Below are 16162 nucleotides of genomic sequence, written 5' to 3' on the forward strand. Positions count from 1 at the left end.
GAGAGAGAGAGAGAGAGAGAGAATGTATTGATTTTAGACGGTCGGGATTTTTCAAACTGTGCATTGTAAGATTTTATAAAAGTGTGGCAGCTATGTAAATGCGTTGGATTCTATGAGAAGAAATAGAGGTAAAATTGTTGTTACAACACTATATTAAGCTGAGGAATAAACTGCATACATTATCCTTCATGGGAGAAGAAGTAGTTCTGATAAAGCGAAACCGGCCTCGCCGTTGGTTCATACAGAAATTATACCAATTTGCAACATTCAGTTACTGCGCTAGTGACGTCATCTCCGTAATACGACGTTCTTTTTTATCTTAAACTAGTCTGGGTGCCTGGCGTTGCCTCGGTGTTTGGAGGTGTGTGTGCTGAGCAAAACAAAAGTTGTTGGCGGGCAGGCTCGAACCCGCACCGCGAAAGAGGAAAAGAACGTGAAAAAAAAGTGACGTCTTTGCCGTTGCGTCTATCGCCAAACCGGAAGTAGCAAAGGTTTCAATTAAGGCTAGTCAATTGAAAAGGGGCGATGACTTTCGAAAATATTGGCGAAAAAAGCAACCCCATCTTGTAGAAAGTGTCCAGTTGAGGGCGAGAAAATTAGTGCTTTTAGCCAATTTTTTGGTATTAATCGTCCGAAGGGTCGAGCTTTAAGACAATACTGATGTTGCGAAAATCCGTCACCTCTGTCGAAAGTTGTAGGCAGACATCCATACATACATACATTTAAACAGCCAGGTGAGATTTATATCATAGATGGAAAATTCTACTTTATCTAATTTTTAAGCGTGAGTGGAAATTTACAGTAAAAATCTTATTCGTACACACTCGTCTCTAATGCAGTGACGTCATAATATCTTTTTGTCTACGGCATTGAGTTTGTTTGCTTTGCATAAAACGCATATATTTTTTTTAGTCTTGCATTTCGAATGAAACCATCTGGAGGCCGCGAAGCATATGTTAACTTTGAGAAAAACCATGAATTTGATTAGACAAAAATAAAACTGAAAGTTGTTCTCTATTAATACTCGTTTTATTTAATTGTTTAACAATGTTTGTATCTGATTTTCATCAGTGTTTGTATCTCATTTTCACCAGGAGAAATTGTTTTCCTTATTACAAGCAGATACAGACTCGTACATATCTTAAGCTGACGAAAATAAAAATTCAATTTCATGCAAAAATTCGCAAATTAAAAATAAAAATATATGAATTGGTGGCTTTCAACGGTTTTCGTACTTGTTTTTAAAATTTAAATAAAATATAAAGTGGATGTTCTTAAGAACGTATTTGCCTCATCAGTAAGGCAGAGTAAAATACCAACTTGATTTATAATGTAGGAAAATCTATCCCCCCTCCCAAATATAATGTTCTGGAATAGAAAAACATAAATAATACCTCGTTAGAAGCAATTCTATATCACTTAATTTTCACATAAAATATTAATATAGCATCCGAACAGATACTACACTTTTCTTTTAGTTAAAATGATTATTGTTTTTATAATACCTATATTAATGATTAATGTTTTACTAATACCTATATAAATGATTATTGTTTTTATAATACCTATATAAATGAATATTGTTTTTATAATACCTATATAAATGATATTGTTTTTATGGTAGTTATATTCAATAAACTATGAATTGCGTACAAGTTAAATAGAAAAGAAATATTTTTCTATACCGTGTTGAAGATGCCTCTTTCCAGTTAATTTCGCCCTCACCCACGAAACATATACCGTCATCTGTCGAGAAAAAATTAACCACCTCATGAAATTGCATCATGTTTTTTTAACCAATAAGATTTTTTTCTGTTCCAGCTGAAATGGGGGTCTCTCTGAGTTCTGAAAAGCGCCACGTCTAACGACGATTTCCTCCTTTTACGTCACTATTCATGAATCAGACACGGATCTCCCATTCTGTAACATTACTTTTTACGAAATATCAACACGTTTAATGTTGCTACAAAGACACTGAAAATTTCAATACATAACGAAGAATATTTAAATAAACATTTTGATTAGGTGAGGCTAAATTATACTTAACTTCATATATTGTGATCTGCCTAATTTCGATTTATATATATTTTTATATATTTGAATACATATAACAATGATATATAGTTTACAAAAACCTGTATAAATACCTAACTGCAACAGTTAATCCAATCACCAGAGGTGTATTTACAAAGCAATTTAAACAATATTATTATATACTAGCAGGTCGCCCGTCATTTCCATGCCGTAAAATATACATAAATATATTTTAATTCATGTAGATTTCTTACTTATTATAATGATATTATCTAACACACAAGAATGCTTTCAAAAGTGATAAAATATATTGTAATATATTCTATATAATGTATTCATGCATATGTGTGTATATATATATATATATAGAGAGAGAGAGAGAGAGAGAGGGGGCAGACAGAGATAGATAGATAGATGAATAGATATATATGTGTGTGTCTATTTTCTGTTTTATGTGTCATATATTTAATTTTCTCCAAGATACTGAGTGTGTATATATTTGAAGTGTATATGTGATCGTCTACATAAGTGTAGAATCAGGACATGTAACATTTATGATAGACTATATTTGCAATAAAAAGGGAAGCAGTTAATAACAATCAATGGAGAGACATACCTTATCCATCTTTGAAACATTGAAAAGTTGCAAATGAAGATTCGTTCGACCCGAGGTCTTGCTTGTATTTGCAGTAGCTTTATTTACCGATGTTTCCCCCATTTTAAAGTTGCACGCTGGTCTTAGATTTTTACAATCGACATTTTACGATATTATCCCCTTATCGAAGCTATTTCGACCAGTGAACCGTCCTCTCCGTCCCCCCTCTCTCCCCCTCTCTCTCTCTCTCTCTCTCTGACTAACGACTGTCGACTTTCAACATTGACATCCCACTTTTGAGTAATGTGTGCGTTTCTCTCAAACGAGCTCGATACGTCATTTACTCCACATAACCTACAAAAAACGGTGACTAACTTTCCTCGCGTATTTTCTTTATGCTTGGTAACATTTATTCACCAAGTAAACATTTTTGCGAACTATTTTAACATAAATAATTGTTATCCTTAAAATTACATTTCGCTTAGAAACTTTCTGTTTTTATTTTTACAAAGAACAATAACGATTTGATAATAGCAGTTGCTCAACCCGGACAAACTACGTAAGCATATGACTTGTGTGCCTTCCACTAGAATCGAAACAAGAACATTTAGCACTTCAGACTTTGGTGTTATCAAGCGCCGTTACAGTCAAAGTTACAGGCAGATGAATACGAAAGGTAAAATAATTAGCCACTTTGGGCCATGAATGTTTAATTTTGAGCATGCGCAAAAGAAAGAGCAAGCGTATTATTTTATTTGGCTTACCCTGTCATTGTCAACTGTTTTGTTTTCGATTTTGATCCTTTATCAGCAATTTCTGCCGGTTTAAAACTCAACCGAAAATATACTACGGGTCCAAATACTCATTATCTCAAAGTCCAATTCCATAGACCAAATATTCAGACAAGAGTTTGGAAGAGATTTTTCCAAACATACCAATGTAACCTTAATACACAGACGCGTGCGCGGGCGTATGTGTGTCTGACTGAGGTAAAAAAAAAACATTTAAAAATAAAATGTTTAATCGTCAACGTTCTTTCACGTGGTTTACGGTAGTCGAATAGATGCGGTTCTTGCTAATGAAGTCAGAGAGGCCTTCTATCGCCGGGTTCGAATCTACGACTGGTGTTAATCGTGAAACCCTGCACTGAATATTACCGAAAGTATGAAACACTAGTGTTTGTAGGTATTTAATAATTATTATAGTAAATAATTATGACAGTCCTTTTAAGAAACTCGTTTATTATCGTTGAGCACTTTCAGTTGAATTGTCGGTCAATTTAGCTCTTATGCGCAGATCGTTATATAGTGACTAGATCACTCTGACTGACGTAAAAAACATTTAAAAATAAAATGTTTAATTTTCAACGTTATTTTAAGCGGTTAACGGTATCCGAATGGATTTGGTCCTTGCTAATGGAGCCAGAGATGGATAATGTCGTCGGACTCGAATCTATCGATTGGTTTTAACCGTGCCGCCCTGAACTGAAGATTCCCGAAAGGATGAAACACGTGTGTATAGGTATTTAATAATATTTTAGTAAATAATTATATATATATATATATATATATATATATATATATATATATATATATATATACAATAAGATAAAAAGCTATAGCAAACATCTAAATGACTACTTTAACCACAGTTCCTGATTTCAAAAAAAGAAAAATTAAAAGATTCATCTGCCTTACTTTTAATGCTAGGTTTATTTATGGTGTCTTATAAATTCAATAAAACCCCTCCAAAAGTTGCTGATGAGGAGACCTTGCTTACCAAAAAACTATATATAATTATTCTACATAACTTGATGTATACCACAATAAAAAGCATTGTTTTCCGAAACGATCGTACAGATAATTGATTTTGTTGTTGTTCCTTCTTATGAAACGGATTTTTAATTTAATTAAAATTTGATTTTTAAATTTTAAATTATAAATCACATTACTTAATATTGAATTAACTCTAGGACATTTAACTATCGAGCTTATTATATATCTAAATTACAACGAGCACTTTCTATTTCCTGTATTTTAATTAAACTAATAATTTCACTGTTACATTAAAATACACTCAGCTCTTTAGACTATTGTTCTAATCTCCTTTAAATTATATATATATATATATATATATATATATATATATATATATACATACAAAGAAAGACAAGAAGAGAGAAAGAAGAATAGGGAAAGATATATATATATATATATATATATATATATATATATATATTCCGCGTGCTCGAACATTTTGATCTTAAATTCTTCGCAATCAGGCATAATCTAGAAATTATGCAAAAATAGAATTATAATGAAGCAATCATCTAATAAGGAACCATAAAATTTAATAAGTAATTAATTAATTTAATAAGTAATTAATTAACAGTCGTTTTTCAAAATGAAAATGCAATTTCGTTTAGCTTCATGTAGATGCATATTTATAACGGATTACATTAAGAAATTCGTTCCTCAGTTAATGTTATATACAAAATTGTATCTTTGCCTACTTCCGGAGTGCCTCTTTTTGGTTGAGGTGGGTTGCCTCCACGATAAAAACGACCTTGTTATACATTTTGCTTTTCTGAGGAACCTAATAAATAACAATATAAAAAATTTACACTTTTAATATCAATGCCAGAGTGAGGCAAAACTCAACTCTATAGATCTATAGCCTGACCTATTTAATAAAAAATGGTAATGCATTGTATGTGATTACTAGGGCTAGGACAACAGCATATTCTTTTCATTGTTTTGACCTTCGAGTGTCTATCCGTTGATATCTTCTATGCGTTTATATAGTGTGATGTGGTTCTCGGTTGATTAACTGTATCTAACTGTGCCAGATATATAGTAGAGAGCCAAAACAATGAAAAACTATGCTGTTGTGCTAGCCATAATGAGTACACGTTACATAAGCAGTAATGCGATATAGCTGACATGTATAAAAAGAAGAGAGGGTTGAACATTTTAGAGAGACAGAAAAATTGAAAAAAAGAAGTGAGTGGGAAAGAAAGAGAACGACTAAGTAATTGAGAAGGAAATCGCAAGAGAGACATTGAGTTAAATGGAGAGAAAAAGTGAAGAAAGAATAAAGGAATGAGAGAGACATAAAAATAGTGTGAGAGGGAAAGAGAGTTGCAAGCAAGGCGGTAAAAAGGAGAAAAAAATGAGAAAATTAGAAATATATGAAAAGAGAAGAAGAACTAGTGAGAGAGAGAAAGAGAGAGAGAAAAGAAAAACCAAATTATATACACACACATATATATATATATATATATATATATATATATATATATATATATATATATAATACTAACAGTTTAATCAGGCTTTGCTCGAGCCCTATGTAATGTTCATAACTTTATGTGCATATGTATAAATATATTAAAAAGTTTGACTTATGTCCAGGTAACTTACATCTAAAATTTTTAGTATTTAGACCCAAAATTGGCGGAGGAGAATGCTAGAGTCTGCAGAGGTCAACTCTTTAAACTTTGGCCTCTTGTCAGTCAAATTTTCGCCCAAAAACTGATTAAAAAAGCTTGCTGCATGTCTTTATGTAAAATTTCAAATTTTTAGATCCAAAATTGGCTGAATAGTTTGCTAGAAACCGCAAAGGTTAAATCTTTTGAACTTTTGTCCCTTGGCAGGAAAATATTTGGCCAATAATCGATTAAAACCTTGCCCTATGTCTGAATACACTTTATGTAAAATTTCAAACATTTTCACTTAAAATTGACGGAATAAGTTTGTAGAGACCGCAGATTTTAACTTTTTTTTCATAGTTGACTTCAATTTTGATCCCTTAATATTTGTTATGGCCTCAAATCAAGTTAAAAAGTTTGATCTATGTCCAAGTAACCTACATCTAAAATTTCAATTGTTTAGACCCATAATTGTCGTAGGACGTTGGTAAAGTTTTCAAAGGTAAAATCGTTGAACTTTGATCCCTTCATAGCCAAATTTCTAGCCAAACACCGATTAACACGATTTTCTAAGATCTCAATAGCCCTCGTCTCAAAGATCGAGTCTGTAGACTGAAAATTAACAGAGTTGTTTGGTGGGGAAATGCACTCACACAGACAATTTCATTTTTATAGATATATAGATATAGATATATTGATGTTAGGATGATTAATCGGAATCGGATATCCAGAAAAATCGGAACTTTTTGTAGTATCGGAATCGGTATCGGAATCGGAAAGATCTGTGCCTATTTGTCAATGCCCAAAACTATTTTTAAGTCGTCGTTTTTTAAAGATTTTTCTCAAATCAAAATATTCCTCAGTTAGTAGTAATGATAAAATCGTAAATATTTATTGATTTTTAAATACCAGTAAAACTAAAATCTCTACAACATCCCTACTAGTGTTTTTGTTTTACGTTTTAACCTGATCGAGGAAAAACATTTATAGTTGAATGATTAGAGCTTCATAAAGAATCTGAATTGGAATCGATAATGTTATTGGAATCGGGAATTTAATATGGAATCACTAATTGTATCGGAATTGGGACAAATATTGGAATCGTCCCATCACTATATATATATATATATATATATATATATATATATATATATATATATATATATATATATATATGCCAAAAGTACGGGAATACTAAAATAAATTTATTAACGTTTAAAAACCATTAAAATATTGGCACAACGAGGGGGGACAAACTGGAGAAAAGATTCAAAGTTCCACAATTTTCTCCCGGTTTTTTTCCACCTCGTTGTGCCAATATTTTAATCGTGTTTAAACGTTAATAAATTTATTTTAGTATCCCCGTACTTTTGGCACATTCAATTAGTTCCCCATTAGAACTCTTTATTTTCGACATAATATTATTTTGTACGCTATCGATTTTCTCCTGATGAGATCATAGCCGAAAGAGCTCTCGAGAAACTTCCGCTTATTATTTTCAAAACTGTATATAAATTCTGTACCTCCAAACATTTATATAAATATATATATATATATATATATATATATATATATATTGGAATCGTCCATCATGTATATATATATATATATATATATATATATATATATATATATACATATATATATATACATGTAAAGAAACTGATATTTTGTGAATATTTTTTAATATTTTCTTGATTTTAATAGGTTCAGTAATTTTTTTCTATGATTCTGACAATCAAACACGTGTCCAATGGACGACCATTTTTCTAGCAATGTGCTTTAATGTCGACCGTGATTTAATATTAATGTAACATTTATCAACTTGAGCGCGATTCATTCCGCCTGGTAGCAGTCGCCGCCCTAATCTTCCGAATTAAAGGATACAAAAGCTTATGGAAGAACCTTGCAACCGATGGTCGACTCTCGTTGAAAGGGGAAAATGTGGCGTGACTCGACGCTTTGTCCGGCGTAAAGACGACGGATGTTCGGCCGAGGCTGTTTATGTGGAATCACGTCGTCGTATGCCAAGAAAAACTAAAGGAGCATCTCCGGGTGAGGAGGGATACGACAAGTCCAGAACCTTCCTCTCTCCGTGATCTTTTTGAAAAGAATTGGCAATGCCCGCGTTTCTAAGCCCGGCTTGCAGATATTTTGAACATATTCTAGAATGCAACATCACAAAGAATACAGTTGAGACTATTTCTGATTAATTTCTCTTCGTCATTTTTTATTCGTACCTGTTTATCTATATCTATCTATTTATTTGCACACATATACACACATACATACATACATACACACGCACATACATACATACACACACACGCACATACACACATACATAAAAACATACATACATATCTACTATTATATAAAAATAACTGGACTGATTTTTATGAAATGTCTCAAAAATGTTCTTTATTTACTTGGCAGTGTTCTTAGGTAGGTTTTGTATCGGAATGTCTTCGATAAGTGTCGAAACACTGGCCAACCAAAAAAAATCATGGTGCCTTAGATGCTTCGTTTGGTTTTACCCAATTTGAGGGCGTTGATTCCATAAACGCTGTCACTTTTTTTCTATCAAGGCTAATGTTTCTGATATGGTGTATCCCGTTCTGTATGAAGCCGATGGCTTTAATAAAAACAGAAAAAATAAAATAGAGGCAAACTGAAGAAACAATATTTTTATGTAACGTTAAGACATATATTCATGAAATCACACCAAAATATTCACAATTAAAGTTTGAAATTGTAAAAAATGCTAGGCATAGAGATCATAATCCATAAATTCACGTTTTAGTGATTTTCTGGATTCGGAGAATCTGAACGCAGGATGGCATCTCTATAAGTTCTTTGATATGACAGGGGCGATTTGAAATAAATGTTCCTTTTTAGAGCACAATTAAAGCATTATACTAGAATTTTGCATTTTAAACTTTATTTCAAGTGTTTGTATATAAAAATCATTTTATATAATCAACAGTAGTTTCTCTACAGTGCGGTGTAGCATACAATGTACTGTGGACTAAGTCACTGCCTAGAACCATTTAAAGCTTCCTCCAACTAGAGCAAGCAGCCGATCGATTTGATGACAATAAAAATATAGTATTGTGAAACATTCACTGACGAGCGGTCAATCCCGGGCATCGTCGGGTTTCCCTGCTAGTATATATATATATATATATATATATATATATATATATATATATATATATGCAGCATTTTTTGTCTATGGTATATTTCATTAAATAAATTAGATGTGTTTTGTCTATTAATTCTATTTACGATCCTTTCCAACTTCCGAATAACACTTCTGACGGGAACTGGCTGATGTAATCACCATATTTATCATATCTGAGTACTTTCCAATCCTTTAGGTTCCATCGTCAGTGAAATACTAAAAGCATTACTAATAAAACCAAAAACATCAACTATTAAGTAAATAAACTTTAGCAATAGTAATAACATTCTGAAGTGTTTGTGGAGTTATTTATTTTTATAGCTTTGCAAACATTTCAGGATGTTATTAATTTTAACCAATGGAAAATAGATAAATAAAATAATTAACCAATGGAAAAAACTTTATAAATTGCTCAAAACCAGTTAGATTGATTTATTCCTGACTTTGAATCCTGAAGGATTGGAACGTACTCAGATTATGATAAGTATAGTAATTGAATTAGCCAGTTCCCGCCAGAAGTGGAAACTGTTATTCGGTAGTTGGAAAGGACCGAAAATACAATTAACAGACAAAAAACGTCTATTTTATTTAATGATATATATATATATATATATATATATATATATATATATATATATATATATATATATATATATATATATACACGATTGTATTAAGGTGACATTGCTTATCTAGACCCAAAGAAAGACCACTTGAGAATAAGTTTAAATGAATGCTGGGTAGGTTATAAGACATTGTTGTCTAGATCGGTACTGGTTGAACTTGGGAATTGTTTGATTATTTGAGCATGAGGTTCATCAAGAACTTAGACTTATCAGACTTAAAAACGACCATTTTACCGAATATAAGAACTTACCAACGAGAAAACATCGGTACATAGCTCATGCGAGAACAGCCAATGGGCTAAAATAGTAATTTAATAATAAAAAGTATTGGAAGTGCATGAATTGTTTTAAATTTTCGAATGCGCATTTTTTTGTTGTGAAAGTTTTGGTTACACATTTAATGAATTAAAATTTATATAAGAAACTTATGCCACAAAAAGAGTTTTTTGTCCCGTAGGTACACTTGTCTGCTCCTGATATTGCACTCCCTTAATGTCCCAATAACAAAAACAAAATTGTTGTACCTTCGCACTAGTGCAAAAGCGCCATACGTGCAAAAATATTTGGCACAATTAAATGACCTTTTCTATCAGAATAACGATTAAGACGTCATTCCTAAACATAGGTGACGTTTTGCGGTTATCATTGTCCGTACAATACGTATAGTAAACTATTCATGATAAATAACATCGGAGTTAAATTATATGCATCATATGCAATCTTAGCTGGATTCAAAGTAAGGAAATATCTTGGGGATAATCATTGGGATAACGCTGCAAAAAATATGGCGTTCTAACTTTATTATTAAAATCGCCCCTGACCACACATAAAATAAAATGTAATTTAATAAGCTAAAAGCAATGAAATATTATTACAGCAGAAAAGGATGCCACATGGACGGGCCAATTCCATATTTATAGTGAAAGAGAGAGAGATGTCACATGGACGGGCCAATTTCATATTTATAATGAAAGAGAGAGAGAGAGATGTCACATGGACGGTACAATTTCATATTTATAGTGAAAGAGAGAGATGTCACATGGACGGGCCAATTCCATATTCATAGTGAAAGAGAGAGAGAGAGAGAGATGTCACATGGACTGACAAATTCCATAACTATAGTGAAAACGGTGAGCAGGAAAGGATTTATAAAATCTTGAATTCCTGGAAAGAAACTACTGGAATGGACTATATTATAACAATATATCCTACAAGCGAATTGATGAAGAATCCTAGACAAACGTCTAAAATATTACTTAAAAAGGGTACTGTGCATAGGAACATCACGTTAGTTAGAACTATGGGGTTTAGAGAAAGAAAAAGGGGTGCGACCAATCAAATTATAAATCGCTTTTTGACTCTTATCAAGAATTACTAAATATGACAGAGATTTACGAGTCCAAATTTGATTGTAGTACTCTGTTTGATAGTATATTTGTAGATACGAGCTGCTATCATAAGGTCTTCAGAATTTTATAGGATCGGCACTTTTATTTATACTGCACACACGAATTGCGCGAAGTAATCTCCTGCAGCTGCAATACACTCGTTGTACCGTTTCAACAACTTCTAGAAGCCCCATGGAAGTCCTCTCGTATGGGTGTGCCAATGACCTTCGTCGCAGCCTCTTTCATCTCCTAAATTGCCTCATAATGACAGACTCTAAGGTTTTTCTTGTACTTAAGGAATAGCCAAAAGTTACATGGATTATAGGAACAGTGATGAACTTCCTTGATACCCGTCTTAGTCAAATAGTCTGTGATCTTTTCTGAGGACCCTTAGGACAGACTTAGCACAAATCTTCCGCATTGTCAGTACTGTCGCGAATAATTGTGTGTACATTTCTCACATCAAACTGTGCAATAATTGTCTCTATAGACACGTGACAGTGGGACTGCTATTTAATGGTTTAAATTCTGTGTCCTTTTTCCTCCACACACGGGTGCGCGTCTTTTTTCCGAAAAGCTCAATTTTTGTTTCATCTGACCAAATAACTTTGTTCCAGAAGTCATCCGATTCACATGGATATTAATAAACAAGTTTCAAACAACCTTTCACGTATCTAGGACTCAACAATGGAATCTTTCTCGATGATCTCGAATACAGGTCTGTACGATTCAATTATCTCTTGATTGTGTCCTTGATTACTTCAATACCTGCTTTCTGCAAATTCTTTAGAATTTCTGAACGAGTAAGAAAGTGTTCTTTCGTCACGTTACAAACAATGTAACGAGCAGTAATATCATTTAATTTACGTGGCCGACCACTTTTTAGCAGATTTTTAGTATTACCACCCATTGTTTTCCAATTTCTCACAACAGCCCAAACTGTACTCACCACTAAATTTATTTCTGAAGCTATTATCCTGTAACACTTTCCATCTTTATGCCTTGCTATGATTTCCTGACGCGTATCATAAGTCGACTCCTTTGTTTTGACCATTTTAAACAGTAATGAAAGAGGCAACCTACGCAGTGTCTGAGAACTGTTATCAACTGATGTGTAAGGAGCCAGAACCCTGGGGTGCCTTCTGGTTGGTTGAAATATTGTCGCAATATGAAATTATTACAATGAAATATTATCGCAATATTAAATGATTACAATGAAATATTGTCGCAATATAAAATGATTACAATGAAATTTCTGATTGGTTGAAATATTGTATCAAGATCAAATGACTGTTTAAGAATGAAATTTGTTAAATAATTTTGCATATGAAAATTGAAATTTATTTTTCAAAAAAGCTTCTGCAAACTTAAGTGAGAATATAAATATTAATAAGTATGTGGTAACCCAGATACGATATTAAAAAAAAGCTCGTTACAACCAAAATATGAAATTGAACTTATTATGAAAAAGGAAGTCAAACACTGTAAATTATAAGAATTTGCAAGAAAATTACAATGATTTATTACTCAGCAAGAAACTCAGCAGAGTATTCAATAATGCATTGTAATAGCGAAGTTATGATTTTGCTAATACTAGCTTAAATTCAAAGTGCATCATATGAACTAAACATATATGAATAAAAGTTAGTGAAATACAAGGGGCGTTCAATAACTAATGCCCTGACTCACTTCCCATAGTAGTAGAGCAACGAAACTTGGCACAGTGATTAATCTTTCTCTACATAAGAACCACACAGAGTTATGCATTTCTCTCATAGTTTGATGCAGCTCTGGAGACCGTTTTTCTAGAACACCCCAGGTTGGTCCTCCAACCACGATGTGACTTCAGAAATCAAGGCACATAACCTGGGAAACGCTTTCCTTTCAAAAACAACTTCATGGCTGGGAAGAGGTGAAAGTCAGAGGATACAGAGTAGGGAGGATGGGGAAGGATTTCATAACCACACGCCCGTGCTTCTGATCTGGCGACATGCGATGTGGACCGGAGCGTTGTTCTGCAGGAGGAGAGTACCGTTGCTGATCTTGCCCCGCCTCTAGATTTTTATAGCTCCGCTTAATTTCCTCAAAAGTGAAGCATAATAGGCTCCTGTAATTGTGGTACCCATTTGCCAGGAAATCTGTCATCACTACTCCGTCCTGGTTCCAGAAGACTGTAAGCATGACCTTGCCAGCGGTAGGGCTGCACACTTGCCTTCTTTGGAGGTGGTGAGTCTACGTACTTCCACTGCATTGACTGAGCTTTGGTTTCTGAATAATAGTGATGGACCCTGGTTTCATCCTGTGAAATCAGTCTTTTGAAAAACTTTGACCCATCTTCTTAGCACATCTCCAAATTTATCCTCGAGCACTCGACGCGTTCTCGTTTCTGGAATGGTGTGAGCAACCTGGGAATCCCTCTGGCAGACACCTGATGCATATGCAAATGGTCATGAATGATAGTTTCTACAGACATTGTACTACTCTTGAAATTTTGGGCTTTTTACTGAATAGTAATGCGTCGATCTTCCAAAACGGTAGCCTCAACTTGATGGGCAGATGCCTCATCGATGACAGAAGGAGGCGACCAGGTCTGGGAGCTGTTTCCACAGACTTCCAGCCATATTTGAAGTCATGATGCCAGCGTTTTACAAGGCCATATGATGGGGCATTATCAGCATAAGTTTCTTTCATTTCATCAAAAGTCCCCTGTTGCGTGCGTCCTTTCAAATACAAAAACCGGATCACTACTCGACATTCAACAGGCTCTATTTCACACCTGACTCAGTTCAAACACCTGTAAAACAGAAACCACAATTACTTCAGAGCTATAAATTGTCGCATAACTCGTATAGATATAAATCATTGCACATGCAAAATTTCAGCTATATCAGACAACTGGAAGTGGGTCAGGGGCATTACTTATTTTACGCCTCTCGTAAGTTTTTAAAATGCAGAAAAGAAATGAAAACTGAAGTTAAACAGATTGTAGCGATTAGGTTAGTTAAAAAAACAAAAATATTATAAGAAACAAAACACTCCCATACATAGTAATCCAGTTTATTTATATATCTATTAAAGTGATATTGTCTGTGTGTTTGTGCATGTACATTTTCCTACCAAACTACTATATCAATTTTCAGTCTACAGACTAGGGATTTAACATAAGTTGTATTGAAATTTGGGAATTTTTTTAAATTCATTTTCAGCCAGGAATTTGGCTATCAAGGGGTCAATATTTAACGATTTGACTTGGAAAACTCTACCAAACTCCTCTGCCAATGTTTGGCTTAACCACGTGAAATTCTTGTATGCACGTTCCTAGAGCATAGATCAAACTTTTTAATTTGAATTGAGCCCAAAGCAATAAATGTTAAGGGATCACAATTGGGGCCAAAGTTAAATAAAATTTGACCTCTGCGATGTCTACAAAATTACTCAGACATTTTTTGTCTAAAGATGAGGTATATTCAGACATAGGGCAAGCTTTATCATGGGTTTTGGGTCGGAAATTTGACTGCCAACGAGTCAAATTTTAAACGATTTGACCTTTGCGATCTCTAACAAACTATTAAGCCAATTTTGGGTCTTAATATTTGAAATTTTACATTAAGGGTATTCAGAAATGCAGCAAGTTGTTTAATCAGGTTTTGGGCGAAAATTTGGCTGACAAAAGGTCAAGATTAAAAGATTAGACCCTTGTAGACTCTAACAAACTCCTCCGTCAATTTTGCATCTGAACACTTACAATTTTAGATGTAGATTACCTAGACATGAGTCAAACTTTTAATATATTTATATAAATACGCACCTAAAGTTATGAACATTACATAGGTCCCGAGCAAAGCCAGGATAAACTAAAAATACAAAACAATTATAATTTAGATATTGCAAGAGAAAAAAGCCTGCAAGCGTTCGGAAAGGAGTTTTTTTCTTCTCAGTGTCTTAATTCATTTTTATAATTAAAAATGGAATACCTGGCACCCGATGCTTCCATAGCCAGAAAACCTTTCGACATATTTATATTATATTTATATTTGAAAACATTTTTATATTTAAGCTCCTGCAGAATTGATGGTCGGGCATTTTAATTAATCTTTTTAACAGATTAAAAGCTATAAATAGACAGCGTTCACTATGGTGCATCCTATGTTTGAATGAATGAAATGTATTTTCTCCATTTGATATTTGCTGCACTCCATAATATCGAATCTGTGTATGTCGATGGATCGATCGGTTTTAGATGTTCAAGTATACAAATGTATCGATCGAATTAATTCGGATCCAATCGGCAGCAAATCGAGTGTCCGAAATAAGAATAAAAGGAAGCCCCTTTATCTGACAAGACAGTTGATGTCCTTACATAAAAGTCTGAAATTATTGAAAAGAGATTGCAGGAGGCAAGTCATTCGGTGCAGATCAATCGATTTCCAAGCATTCATTGTTGGTCAAAGCATTGCATATATATATATATATATATATATATATATATATATATATATATATATATATATATATATATAGTCTTAGAAGTTTCTTAACTTTTTAAAAAAATATGAAAACAATATGAAAACCATATGAAAACAATATGAAAACTCATAATTTAATATTTAGATATTTTTTCATTAGAAAACTATTTTACTGGCAATCGATGTATCAACTTGCTTTCTCGAATTTAAAAAAAAATGTTATGACATTTTGACCCCAAACAAGGCCAATTGCCATTTTAATATAGGGGCTGCTCTCAGGTACATAAGCTACAGTGGTACTATGTAGGGTGTTGGGCAGCAAGATGTTTGTTCACATTACACTTGAATCTCTGCATGTCAATACAGTTGGGGAAGCAGGGACCTGGAAGGGAGTTCCAAAGTCTAACATATCAGAAGGAAACTACTGGACTAGAAAGCT

This window comes from Euprymna scolopes, chromosome 39, assembly GCF_053919585.1.
Source record: "Euprymna scolopes isolate OS-2025 chromosome 39, ASM5391958v1, whole genome shotgun sequence".
Lineage (NCBI taxonomy): Eukaryota > Metazoa > Mollusca > Cephalopoda > Sepiida > Sepiolidae > Euprymna > Euprymna scolopes.